Genomic DNA, 14,988 nt, shown 5'->3' on the forward strand with positions numbered 1-14,988 from the left:
AGTGCAGCGGTGCAATCTCGGCTCACTGCAAGCTCCACCTCCTGGGTTCAAGTGATTCTCCTGCCTGAGCCTCCTGAGTAGCTGGGACTACAGGCGCATGCCACCATGCCTGGCTAATTTTTTATATTTTTAGAAGAGACGGGGTTTCACCCTGTTAGCCAGGATGGTCTCGATCTCCTGACCTTGTGATCCACCCGCCTTGGCCTCCCAAAGTGCTGGGATCACAGGCGTGAGCCACCGTGCCTGGCCTAAACTTTTTTAAGAAAACGATGGTTAAGCAAATTGAATTCAGAAAACAAATAAGAAAGTCCAACTTAATACTTAATAGCAGTATTTTCTTTTGATTATATTACCTAGTCCAATTTTCTTATATACTAGTCCAACTGATGTTTATTATATTATTCAGGATGATCACCAAATCTGATTCTTCATATCAGAACTATCTACAAGCTATTGAGAAATAATATCGTATTACTCCTCCCAATCAAATAGTTGCTATCATTGAGGGTGCTAAAAAGAAAGTGCTATATGTATTTAAGTTAAAAACCTACTCCTATGATACTCCAAATAATAGCAACATCATTGGAAGAATTCAGCAGTGGGTCAATATTGTTAGAAGGAACAGTACTCCATTGAAGGTATGAATGCTTCTATATTGCCTAACGAGTAAGTGAAAGCAATGCACTCTATTCCATGCTCTGAAATCTTTAGACAAAAAATAATAATGCTTTCCTGAAATTACCTTTTTCTTCCATTTCTTTCCTTCATTACACTTGGCATTATGACAGAGAAATTACCATTATTTAGCTTTTTTACACTTTGGTTCCGATTTAAAGGTGGAAGTCATTATGCACCATAGTGAGATACAATTAAAAAAACGCTGAACCTTGAATCAGGAGACACGCTTCTATCCCAGCTCTGCCACTAGCCAGATCTAAAATCTTGGACACAACCTTCACTTCTCTAAACTTCTATTTTCTCATGTATAGAATGAAGATACTTGTAGTAAGTGTAAGATTCTGTTAATGTTATCTAAACCTTTTCTTTCTGGTCCTGAAAACTGAAATTAATTAGTACCTCTCATATATGCTAGTATAAAGGAAATGATCACTCTGTGTGTGTGTATTAGTTTGCCATTGTTGTATAACAAGTCACCAGAATGGTAGAGGCTTAGGACAAAATCAACTTACTGGCTCACAGTTCCATAGGCCAGAAACTCAGCAATAACTCAGGTGGGCTATCTTGCTTAGAGCCTCAGAAAGCCAAAATCAAGGTAATGGCCAGACTGGGCTCTCCTCTGGAAGCTTTAAGGAAGAATCTACTTCCGTGTTCATTCAAGTTGTTATGCAAACTCCATTTCCTTGCTACTCCAAGACTGATGTCCTTATTTCCTTACTGGCTGCCATCCAGGAGCCACCCTCAGCTTCTAGAGGCTGTCCACATTCCTTTTCATTTGGCCCTCCTCTGTCTTCAAACCGGCAATAGAAAAGTGATAGAGTCCTTCTCAGGCTTTGCATATCACTGGCTTCCTGTTCTGCCATTGCTAGAGAAAACTCTCTGAAGAGTTCCCCTATCCGTCTGGGTCATGCCCATTTGGACAATCACCATATCTTAAGGCCAACTGATCTGGGACTTTAATTACATCTACAAAGTCCCTTTGCAATAGTGCCCGGATTCAGGTTTGAATAGCCAGGGGGACAGGACCCTAGGTTCTCATGTTTAGAATTCTGCCTACAATGTGTTTTGGAGGGGGGTGGGGGGCAGAGAAAGGAGGGTTCATGTGGGTGTATGTCCCTCACAAAGCTCAAAGCCACAGTCTTCTTTGTATCCCATTATACACACAAGTGCTGCAATATGATGCATCCCATAAATATCTGTTCAATTAAATGAAATACTTCCCAGTAGACAAAAGCACGCACAGTGCCAAATACTACTATTAATTGAGCACTGGCACTCGATATAAAAATGAAATATATACCTAACACAAAGGACATGCTTTATTAGACCTATGGACAAGATGTTGATGTTAGTTGTTTCAATACAAAAATGCCAGATGCAAATCAAAAGCTGAATAAGTGAGCAAATGGGCAAAAATATTTTTAAATATACATGCAGTTCTTAGTATTCTAGTGTCCAGTAACAGCTATGAAAGCTCTTTGTATCACTGAAGAATTCTAAGACAAATGAAGGCCTCTATATAAAAATTCTTAAATGTGTTCCATAATGCTTTAGCTCTCACAATAAGGCAAACAATGCTCTCTCCAGCCAGGACCAATAGGTCTGACAATTTAAGATGAGCACCTTGAAGAGTGCTGATAAGCAAACAAACTGCCCCTGTAAAAAGCAGTATAAAAGAACAAATCGTTCTGCCACCGTTCCTAATTCTGAAGTCTCAATCATTTTGCAGTACTTCTTGAATTTAAGAAAAATGGGAGGGGTGTTAGAAATGTGCATTATATTCCTAGATGCTCTGAATTAAGTCACCACATTAATACCTTATTCAAATAACTTATTCTTTAGCAGCTATTTGCCTGTTCTGCACCTCATAAAAGCACAATAGTATTTTTTTGAAAGCATAAATAATCCTGTTCTATTGCAGGCTGATGTGACACCTGCAATAAAGACAATTAATTCTCATCTTCCACTATTATCTATTTGTCCATTCCCAAAGGGTAAGTGGTGTTTTCTCTAGGCTCTTGTTTGCTAATGTACAATGTTTACTGGTAATGAGCATTTTAAGCTACTGAACAGCAGCTTTGAAAGAACATGAAATTAGCTAAACATACATCACAACACTGTGGCATTTACAACAGGCTCCCATGGATAATGAAACTTCACTTAGGATACTAGTTCCGTTCAGTCAACACATTTCAAATGCCACTAAAGAGATCGCTACCTGTAAAGAACCTCAGCTGATCTAATTTAACTTTATCTTGTAACACAGGGGAGTTACAGCATTCTTTGTGACAGCTGTCTTTTCAGACACTACAAAAGGTTTTCTACAACAACTGTTATCTGTCCATCTCCACAACAGCCAGATACAATGTAATCATCATGTGCTGTACGGCCTGAACTGCTTTAATTTGGGGTTGCCTGAGCTCTGCTTGAGGAATGAAAAAATTAAAGGGCACACACACGAAGAGAAGGGAAAATAAATCCCTGTTGTGTCTTTCAAGATGCTAACTGGTGCCTTATTCTGCTTTTTTCCTTCTAGCAATAAAACAAGGATTTATATTCTGAAGAGTTCTTCAATCCAGACCTGAAATAGCAATATCTTTTGTATACAGTCTTTGACAATAAAGAAAAGCCAATAAAGCATCAAAATCCTCCCCCCAAATAAAACTATAAACTTTAGAAATTAAACTAGCTTGAAAAGTTATTTTCCGAAAGATACATGTAGAGGGCTTTTTCAGAGTGAAGTTTCCATAGGGAAAGGAGCTATTTAAGCTGTTGCTTACTGTTTATGTGGGCTACTGTTGGTGGTCTGCAGCAACATTCTGCTAGCCCCTGATTGAGGCAACTTTCAGAGAGAAGTCTACATGTGACATAATTCCATGCAAAGAAATCTAAGTGGAGGGTTTCTGGCCAGAGTTCCATAAAACTTTATGTTATTGCTATAAATAAAAATATTTTTAAAATAACTGGCAGATGTGTCCTTGTCCATCCCTTGCTGCCTTCACGCATTTTTTTTTTTTTTTTTTTTTTTTTTTTGAGAGACAGAGTCTCACTCTGTCACCCAGACTGGAGTGTAGTGGTATAATCACAGCTCATTGCAGCCCTGAACTCCTGAACTTCTGATCCTCTGCTTCAGCCCCTCAGTTATGTCTTGACACATAGCTAGGACAATAGCCATGTGCCACCATGCCCAGCTAAATTTTTGTTTGTCTGTTCGTTTGTTTGAGACGTAGTCTTGCTCTGTCAACCAGGGCTGGAGTGGAGTGGTGCAATCTTGGCTCACTGCAACCTCTGCCTCCCAGATTCAAGCGATTCTCCTGCCTCAGCCTCCCAAGTAGCTGGGACTACAGGCGTGCGCCACTATGCCCAGCTAATTTTTGTACTTTTAATAGAGACGGAGTTTCACCATGTTGGTTGGCGAGGATGGTCTCGATCTTTTGACCTCACTATCCGCCCGCCTTGGCCTCCCAAAGTGCTGAAATTACAGGCGTGAGCCACCGTGCCCGGCCGCTAATTTTTAAAAATATATATTTTAGAGACTTTTCTTGGGGTCTCGTTTTGTTACGCAGGCTTCAAGCAATCCTGCTGCCTGGCCTCCCAGAGCACAGGGATTAAAGGTGCGAGCAACCACGCCCAGCACCCCACTCCTTTCTGACCAAAACCTGTACCTGACATTTAGAAGTATAGCAACCAACCATCATGCAAAAATTAAAAAAATAGAAAAACTATAGAAAACAAGAAAAAATGCAAAATATAATATATCCCTGCAATAGATAAGTCACAACGCATTATGACAACAGAATCATATTTTCTGTAGTATTAAGGGAGCTAAAAGAAAGGGCAGATTAGTTAAAAATAAAGCTATCAGAAAGGCAAACCAAAATGCAAATTTCAAAGTGGGTATCACTAAAGTACGTGACCCCTTGTTGATTTAGTGGGTATACAAACGACAGGTAATAAAGGCTGAGGAGCGCTGGGGTAACAGTGCCACCTCCTTCACGTCAAGACAGAGAAAGCTCAAGGCCATGTCAAGAGCTGGCTATGTTGTGCTGGAGTTTGGAAGACACCTTTTTCTGGCGTCGCTAACCAGAGAAATACAATTGCTAGGGCAGCATGAAAGAGACCTTTTAGCTTCCCCTTCTGAGAGCAGGTCAAAGAAAGGTAGGCAGCTGTTCCCCACGGACTCACAGACTTGGCAGAAAGAAGAGCCAGTGTGGAGCCACTTGGAATCCTTCCTGAGAGGGCCATACAGGAGGGTCACAGATAGAGAAAGTCAGTGGCATAGACAACCAAAAAACCAAGGGCTGAGGGGAAAGTGTTAGCCAAAGGGAAAAGCAAAATACTTCAGGCGAGCTGTGGTGAGAGAATCCCAGCAGGGAAGGCTCTAATGAATTCGAGACACACCCATAAGAAAGTGAGTCAGCTCTGAATATGTGCTAGGGTCAGAATACATAACATCAGTTTAAATCCACAACACATACAAACAGACCTTCCCTGCGGATCCTTCATACTGTTCTTATATCTCTGAAGAGTCCACGACAGGAGCCAGTAAATGGAAGAAGAAATGACCAGCAAGAAATAAGTAGCCATTAGATAGTATGTTCCAAGAGGCAGGGATTTCTCTGTTTTGTCACTTGCTGTATTGTTTCCCAGCCTAGAACTATGTCTGCTACATAGCAGGTGTTCAATAACTATTTGCTCAACAAATGAAAAGCCATCACACCCCACTTTTCCAGAATGCAGATTCCCTTCTATAGCAAGGTACACCAGAGGCAAAGATGTCCCAAATGAGCAAATGAGACTGTATTTGTAATTTAAAGGGATTATAAGGATTTCCAGTAACAGAAAAATCAGAGGATCTGCTAGAATTTTCATTAATAGCAGAAGATAAACTTTCCCCTCTGAATATATATTTAATTGATAGTAGGAAGTGCAATTTAAATCTGCATTTTCCTTTCATCCATTACATGCATATGTTCAAATGTACTGACTACCCAGAGTATGGTTCGCAGAGCAATTTACCATACATGTTCTATTTCATCTTTATAACGATCACACTGTCATAGTTTAAGAAACTAGGGCTTATGGAGTAGTAAACAACAATACTGGTTCTACAATACTGGTTCTATAGTCAACTCTAGAATACTCTGTTTTCCTCTAAATTTTTATCTGAAAGTCTTCCTGGGTTCCCATCTAGCATGTTCTACCCACATAAAGGTAGATAAACTTGGACCCTTACCTTAATTACAACCCAGTTATTCCTAACAGATGGCCTTTTCTTTCATTATTCAACTCACTTAGGCTTCTGGTTTATTGACCAATGATTGTAAAATGTCTTACAGAAATAAATAGAAATAAAAATAAATAGAAATTCCTAAAAGTGACTTAAACAGGATGGAATTTTCATCAATCTACATAAATATATAGTCCAGTGTTAGAAATGGCAAGTCCTAATTATAACGCACCCATACTCCATCTATCTTGCTGCTCTGCTGTATTTAACTCATGGCATCTGCTTTTTGGCCCATCTAGGTCCAGCCATCACATTGGCATTTCAGCCAGTGGGAAACAGGAAAAGAAACAACAGCAGTCAAGTTACACATATCTCTTCTCCAGCCAGACCTAAATCATACGGCTACACCTGCTCACAAAGAGGCTGGAAAATCTGAGCTCTTATATAAGTCAGAGATGTGTCTTATTCAAGTGTCCAACACATTTTCTGGCACTGTTTAAAATATTTGGCAGTATGATATTCACCATCACTGCCATATTCATTCATACAATAAGCATTTATCAAAATCTTTCTATGTATCTTCTTTTTTTTTTTTTTTTTAACTTTGAGACAGAGTCTCACTCTGTCACCCAGGCTGGAGTACACTGGCATGATCCCAGCTTACTGCAACCTCTACCTCCCATATTCAAGTGATTCTCCTGCCTCAGCCTCCTGACTAGCTGGGACTACAGGTGAGTGCCACCACACCTGGCTAATATTCGTATTTTTAGTAGAGATAGGCTTTTGTCATGTTGGCCAGGCTGGTCTCGAACCCCTGGCCTCAAGTGATTCACCTGCCTTGGCCTCCCAAAGTGCTGGGATTACAAATGTGAGCCATCACACCCAGCCATATATCATTTTTAATGAACTAGAAAAAATAATTATTAAATGACATTTTACTAATTTTTTTCATCACTGATAAAAATGACTACCATTAACATTAAAATAACTAATAATAATACTTGGTTCTGGTTTGCCACTATCACCTCAAAATTTTTAAATATATGGTGACAAATGATTTAGAATTCTCATTCCATATGAACGACAGCATTTTTAACTATCATGTTTTCTTACTAGTTCGAAGACAATTTATTCCAAGTGATTCAGAGGAGAATGTTTCCTGTTCTTAAACTCATACACAACACTAACACCTGAATAATACTATAAAACCAAAATGAACACGTAAGCCAACCTATTATTTGTGTCTCTTTAAGGTATAAGTAACTATTAAACTTTTGGTGCATTCATTTAGAATGCAAATGTCCCTGTCACTCAGTAAGTGATCACAAAATTTAAAAGGCACTAGATCACTCTTCTTGTATAATCAAAATAATAAGAAATGTCCTAATAAGCTAACTAGAAGGAAGGGAGGTCTCATCAAGTAGCTGAAACTACAGGATAAAAGTCAATCCTCCATGACATCCCCAACTCATCATCAGTAAAGATGCACTTTTATGAACAATGAAGATAAAATATAGGTTGATGCCCTGGCATAGTCACTTAAGGGAGCACATAATTTCTTTCATTTGTCCTTTTCAAACTTGCAAATGAATGGGATAAAAAAATTACCTAATTATACTAGACCAAAGGACTTACACTATATCTTGTTTACCCTGGAATGACTGGAAATTTCTAAGGGAGACAACAATAAAAATACCACAGCAACTCAATGCTGCCCGGTAAATTACTAATGAGAAAGTTGAGAGAGAATTTAGTTTGTTTTCCACTCCAATGGACTCTCTTCCTTTCTCCCAACATGCACTTATTATTCCGTATCACTGCCCAAAAAGCTTTATTTAGAATGTGGTCTCTGGAAGAACAACATCAGGGAACTGTCTCCCTTCGGGCACTGGTATTTAGGCATTAGAAACAGCATTAGAAAGATAAAATATTCTCCTTTTTAAAAGCATGTAATAAAGCTCAATGGGGTGTTTGTGACTTACTATTGGTAAGCTTGGGCATTACAGATTTAAGTCAACCTTAAATTCCTGTATAAACAATCAAACCTGTAGCTGGGAAAGTTTTGTGTTGCTTTACTCTTTGCCTTCTGATTACTTATTCATTTATATTTCCTGAACTATTTACAAAATGTATACAAACAAAACCAAACTGCAAGCCTATTAGGTTGCTTACACTGGCATCTACTTCCTGCTCCCTTCCTGGGGTTGATAGAGATGGCTGCCATTTTAAATAAGTATATTAATAATGCAGCTATTTTTAAAAGTTTCCCACAGAGTGGCTGCTTTAAAGCAGTAAACAGAACTGTTGAGTCTCACAAGGCAGATGCTTTGAATATAGGTTCACATTCATTTCTAAACAGTGCTGCATGTAACAATTTTAATTATTATCATTACTCTCACAGTAGTGTCACTTTAGACCTAATATTAAAAAAAAAAAAAGTGTTAGACTGTTTAGCTGAACATAATGTAGGAAGAAATTAATCATTTGACCAAATTACTGTTAAACTTAACTGGTATTTAAATTACATCAATGTGATAAAAGTTTGAGGATAGAGTTTAAACAATACCGCAATTTTACAATTCTAGTTAAAACTGTATAAAGAAAAGCACTCTTGGCATGGGTCATTTAATGCTTACAGTTATTCAGAACAATTTCTAAATGGAAGTGTTATTCCCTCAGATCGATTAATACTATCTCCTTGATGGACTTTTTATTTTACTGGTCATAAATTCTAACTGATCTTTAGTTGCTTACACTGTATGTGATTTTAAAATGTCTAAAATCATGGGTATATTAGTTTATACAAACAGGGCATTTGTTAGTTTGTAAGGCAGAAGAAAAGGATTAAGTTTACCTACTATGTCTTAAAAGTTCTATAACTGGGATATTCATTAAAGTTAAGAGATTTTATTTCACCTCTGATTAACTAGAAGCTTCCAGTATTTTCTTTTTCTAACTATCTGTTCTTAGATAAAGACTATTATTTGAAATACATTCAAAATAGCAAGTGGCAATCTTGGTTTGTACTTCTCAGAAATGTTAAAATGCTAGCAATAATATAGCAATCATGGGACTAAATATCCATCATGGGAATAATGCCTAGACCATAGAAAATTTTAGCCCTCTCTGACAAGGCTGTGGAAGGAAAACACAACCTAGTAAAGGTTTGAAATGAAAAAGTCATTCTGATATTAGGTTGCAATTACCCTAACCACTTACATTACTGGAAAGCATGCATAATAGAATGCAATAGCTAAAAAGAATGATTATAAAGCCACTGAAATCACAGAGGAATCAAACAAAAAAGTAAAAACTGACAGATGTGTTATTGTATGAACGCTATAATGGGACTTTACTAATACTGGAAGATGTTTAAAGCAACTCCAAAATAAAAAGAATTTCTGTACTTTAAATATAGGACTTTTTTTTTAAGTTAATCATCTTGAAAATTGCTAATAATTATTTTAATAACTGAGGAATCTGAAGAACTGAGAAGAATGCTACAATGTTAACATAAAATAATACTTTGTTGTAGTCAAAATAATATTACAAGCAAAGTTCAACTCCGATTACATTTTCTGTACTGTTTATTTAACTTCTTTATCCTATTGCTCACTTCCTATGGTCCCTAAATGGAAAAAGCAAAGTCTTATATCAAGTAAGCAGGACAAGAGTAGGATGAGGCAAGGGAGGCATTCATCTCCAGAGCAAACTTTAAAACTCATTAATCAAGATAATTGTGTGTGTGTGTTTCTGTGTGTGTGTGCGTGTGTGTGATGGAGTCTCGCACTGTCACTTCGGCTGGAGTGCAATGGCATAATCTCGGCTCACTGCAACATCTGCTCCTAGATTCAAGCGGTTCTCCTGCCTCAGCCTCCCAAGTAGCTGGGATTATAGGCGCCTGCCACCACGCCAGGCTAATTTTTTTTATTTTTTAAATTTTTTGTATTTTTAGTAGAGACGGGCTTTCACTATGTTAGCCAGGCTGGTCTTGAACTCCAGATCTCATGATTTGCCTGCCTCCGGCTCCCAAGGTGCTGGGATTATAGGTGTGAGACACCACACCTGGCCAAGATAAATGAACACATCTTTAAAAAATCAAAATTAATGTATAAAACTGTTAACGACAGATCAGATCAGTATTACTGACTTTTCCTTTTCCCTTGGACTCCAATATGGTTCAGTATAAGTGGTTACGGATTCTGTATTGTGATAGTTGGTTTATTTTGGTATTTGATATAGATGTGTAAATTAACTTCATATTATTTTAGCATATGATTGATTTTATTTAAACACACGTTTTGAGGGGCACATCCTAAAATTCTGTGCTGAAGGCAAGTATCTCTCTCACTGCATTTGCGTCTCAGCCCTATGGTTTAGGATTCAGTAAGTATCTGTGGAATAAGGGATGGAATGTGTGAATTAACCTGCAATGAATCTCAGACTGTTCCCAATATACCACATGAACTCTCTTGATACAAACTCTATTAACTGAGCACCCTTCTTTGTTAGACCCTTTCATTATTATTTCTAATTCTCACAAGAGACCTTCAAAAGGAAACTGAGCTTCTGACAGTGCAGTGACTTGGCCCCAACACAAGTTCTCAGTAAATATTGGTTGGATAATAACAACAAAGAAAGTAAGTAGAGACCTAGACTTTAACTCAAGTACATGTCCTGGCATCTCAGGGACTTCATCCCCCAGGAACTCACTTTTAAACCTCTCAAGTTGGATTCTGGTGCTTGTCTTCTGTTTCCAATAGCAACTGTGGTAGGCATAATATTAAGATGACCCTTATGATCTTCACCTCTTGGTATCACTCCTACGATTATGGCAAAAGGAAAGAAGTTCTTAGGCAGGTGGCAGAAGAGATGTCAGAGAGGTTAGAAGCAAGAGAAGGATGCACACCACTGCTAGTTTGAAGTAGGGGCTGGAGGCATGTAAGTAGGAATGTGAATGGTCTCTGATAACAGAGCATGGCCTCTGATGATCACCAGCAAGAACGCAGGAACCTTACTCCTACAGTTACAAGGAACTGGATTCAGCCAACAACCTGGAAAAGCTTGGAAACCGATCTTTCCCAGGGTCTCCAGGGAAAAAGCAGTTAACACCTTGACTTTAGCCCTATTAGACCCCGAGCAGAGAATACAGCCGAGCCTGCTCGCTCTGGTGGTAATTTTTTAAGCAGCAATAGAAAACTAATACATCAACCTATGTATAACCTCATCATATCACAAATATGGTAATTATCTTTTCATCTAAGCTTCTTATTACCAAGGCCTAAAGATTTACTCACATACCCTGATGTGATCTGCCCAAGGCCAGGCACATTATATAAACACAGAGTTGACACTGAAGAGATGAATAAATTCACACACTAGTTCTTCAATAAAGGTTTAAAGTACTGACAGCAATGATAATGAAAATGAAGGGACCTGCACCTAACATGGGCCTTCAATTAATATTTTTGAGCTAAATCTTGCTTTTTTATATCCTGGCACACAGTCGAAAGAACACACATTTTCTAAGACCAGTTCCACAGCTATGTAAATATATGATATTTACTGGAGTACGCTCCATCTTTCTATAATCTATAGAGAAGTACACAAATTTCGATACCGAATCGCTTTAGCAGTATATCCTCCACAGATGTAATAGATAAAATATCTCCAGTGTCACCACGTACCTTACTTCTCTTCACTCCAATTGTCCTGTTTTCCAGCTTTTTCCTTTGCTGCTGGTATAACAACCAAAACCATCATCTCTGAAACTTCCACTAGACACTAATTCTATCTTCTACAAAGGATATAGTCAAAGGCACGTCATTTACAGAAAAAATATAATGAAGTAAAATTAATCATTTAGACTGCCTGTTCATAACTAGTTCTTAGAAGGGAAGATTCCCCCACCCTCCCTACACACTCACAAAAGACTGAAATCACACTACAGGAATTAGCTGCTTAATGCTGACCACCTATAACCCTAAATTCTGCAAGAAAAAGGAGCTAGTGTGCATGTTGTGTATTTATTTATCTTTGAATTCCAAACCTTTATCACAGATACCTGGTAACCTAGCAGGTACTCTATGCATGTTGCTGAACTGAAATAGCAGTAAAATCTGTAATGATTTTTGGTGTCCTTAAACACATACACTACCCTCACCTCACAGCAATGAATTATTTATAACTGAGCTGGTTTAAAATATATGATGTTTTCCAATATTTAGCTTTGCTTAATTGCATCATTTCTATTATTCAACTTAACTTCTTAACTGTATTTACATATGCATAATGAGTAAAGGATTTCACAAATGAAACATTTTGAAAAAAATAAAGAGATCTTCCCTCTAAGAACAATAAAATCAGAAACCTTTAAAAAGATGTCTTATATGATAGTCAATGCCTATAATTGTTGTAATTATGTAAATATAGCCAGCTAACATCCAACAATGAGGCTGGTATTAGTTTCTAAGCTTTGGAACTCCCTTACAATAAGGTCCTTTTAAGGCAATTAACCTTATTTGGATAGCATCCAAGAGAAATCAATGCTTTATCATACTCTAAGCTCCAGCTAACAGTGTTTTAGGTAGATGCCAGGATATTTCAAATTAGAACTATAAAATCACTTAATTGTGTGACCTACAGAAATACGGATTAAACCACACTTCCACACAGCTGGAAACCAAAATTAGTCCTCATCTGCCTTTCTACAGCTACCGTATTCAGTCATTCCCTTAGCCTTAAAAATGATGAGAACCAGCTGGGCACGGTGGCTTACACCTGTAATCCCAGCACTTTGGGAGGCCAAGGTGGGAGGATCACAAGGTCAGGAGATCGAGACCATCCTGGCTAACACAGTGAAACCCCGTCTCTACTAAAAACACAAAAAGTTAGCTCGGCGTGGTGGCGGGCGCCTGTAGTCCCAGCTACTCGGGAGGCTGAGGCAGGAGAATGGCGTGAACCCGGGAGGCGGAGCTTGCAGTGAGCCAAGATCGTGCTACTGCACTCCAGCCTAGGCGATAGAGCGAGACTCCGTCTCAAAACAAAAAAACAAAGATAAGAACCAAAATTCAAAAAAGTTATCCCATTCTTCAATAAAACAGTAACCAGAGTAAAATAAGCCCCACTGAGACATTTACTCTGACAAGAATCTGTATAAAGATCAATCAACAAAGTATGATACAGAATTTTAAACTTCCAAAACTGGTATTACACGGCAGGAGTCAACTTGAATTTGGTAAAGAAGACAAAATAATTTTTAAATACGTAAGTACTTAATTCTGTTTGAAATATAACACCTGTAAAACATTTTAACAATTCTTAGTTTCCAAAAATGTTAGCCAAAATCTCGACCAAATAAATTCCCATCACTCTCCTGACCCCAATCCTTGTCTCGGCATCATCCCTCGTTAACAGGAAAATGAGCAAAGCCAGGGAAAGAGACAGTAAACAAGGAGAAAGAAAAGGGAGAGCCTTCATGACTTACAAATTATATAAACTTCCTATTAATCAAGAACTGGCTCTATATTGTTTTTGCATATATTACCATGATCCAACAACTGAAGTCAGAGCCATTTACTCATTTATCACACAAACCATTCCATGTAAAATTGAACCTTGTCAGCTAAACACTTACTTGGTTTACTAGTTGTTGATTACACAGCAATTTAATTGCAGTATACACACATAACTAGACTGTATATTGAGGACATTACTTTTGCTGTATCCCATATTTTTCTTCACTTTGCCTAAAATAAAGCCTTTTATAGTAATAGCCTAAAACTTTCAAAAAATTGATAAGTAAACTAATTACCAAGTATTTCTACGTCGGCTTTCTGATGCCTACGGTTTTGTTAGGAACAAACAGCTATAAATTCCTAGCCAAAACTTCCCACTGGTCTAAAATTTGTATATGGCCTACTAAATACTTCTCATAAATTATGTCATGACAGCATGTTATTTCTACTTACTGAAAATATTACTGTACTCACTAACATATAATTTTCTTTCTTTAAAAGATGAGAAAAAACTCTGAATTCATACTTGCCAAATCTTACCACCACAGGGCCAGACACACTGGAGCCCCACGTTGGCAACCTACGCAGAAACATTTGCTCAGTTCAGCGATAAGCCTGTTAGGTTACGCAACACAACCTTTTGTGCTACACATTACGCAGCAAATTTAAGTTGTGACAACTATCAAGTGGTATGCTTTGCAGACTCTGAGACAATGCACACTTGTAAAGGTAGCAGCCAATATTCGATTTTTTTTTTTTTTTTTGCATTTGTTGAATGTATAAACACCGATAAGTCTGGCACTTGATTCTAAATTCTCCAACTGTAATTACAAACACATGTGCACATTACATAGCTACAGATGCATTTAAAATAATCACCTTATTGAAGATGTCTGCTTTCCACAAGCTACTAGAAATAGCTGCTAGCTACTCTGAATGCAATAGTTTTCCATGTGCAAACACATTAATCAAAACAACTTATATACTTGAAAAGGCAGAATAGTTATCCATATACCCCTGTTTGATTTTAGCTCTGTAGAAAATTGTATCTCACAATTTCCAAGTAGATCCTGCCTTGCTATGTGCCCACTGGAATTCGAAAGCACAGGAGCCCACAATAAGGTAAAGATTATTGATGTACACCCACAACTTTCTTTTCAAGATGGCTCCATCGAATCCATTTTCTCATTCCACTATCTCTGATTGGGAGCTTTCTTAACTACCTCACTCTTAAACTGGTGCCTTCAATAAAAAGAATATGTGATACGTGTGAGCTGAGATCTGGCCATTGCACTCCAGCCTGGGCAACAGAGCAAGACTCTGTCTCAAAAAAAAAAAAAAAAAAAAAGAATATGTGATACTCAACTGTACAAAACAATGTGCTAAAAGTGCTAATCTCTGCATGGATTCAAGAGAACGCTCAGTAGTCACAAAGCACTCACAATCTGTCTAACTAGAGTCAATGTTGTTTAAAGTGGACAGAGAAGCATGTGCACCTCCACTTCTTTTCGAAGGGCACATACTGATAAGTGGCAAAGCTGGAACTCAAGTCTGGGTGACCCC

General features: G+C 37.9%; 1 protein-coding gene across 1 annotated transcript in view; it reads right to left on the reverse strand.

Annotated features, from left to right (window-relative positions):
* TMTC2 (transmembrane and tetratricopeptide repeat containing 2) overlaps positions 1-14,988 on the reverse strand; it is a 489,459-nt gene that overhangs the window by 419,719 nt on the left and 54,752 nt on the right. The window lies entirely within an intron of this gene.

The sequence above is a fragment of the Mandrillus leucophaeus genome, unplaced genomic scaffold, assembly GCF_000951045.1.
Source record: "Mandrillus leucophaeus isolate KB7577 unplaced genomic scaffold, Mleu.le_1.0 Scaffold334, whole genome shotgun sequence".
Taxonomy (NCBI): domain Eukaryota; kingdom Metazoa; phylum Chordata; class Mammalia; order Primates; family Cercopithecidae; genus Mandrillus; species Mandrillus leucophaeus.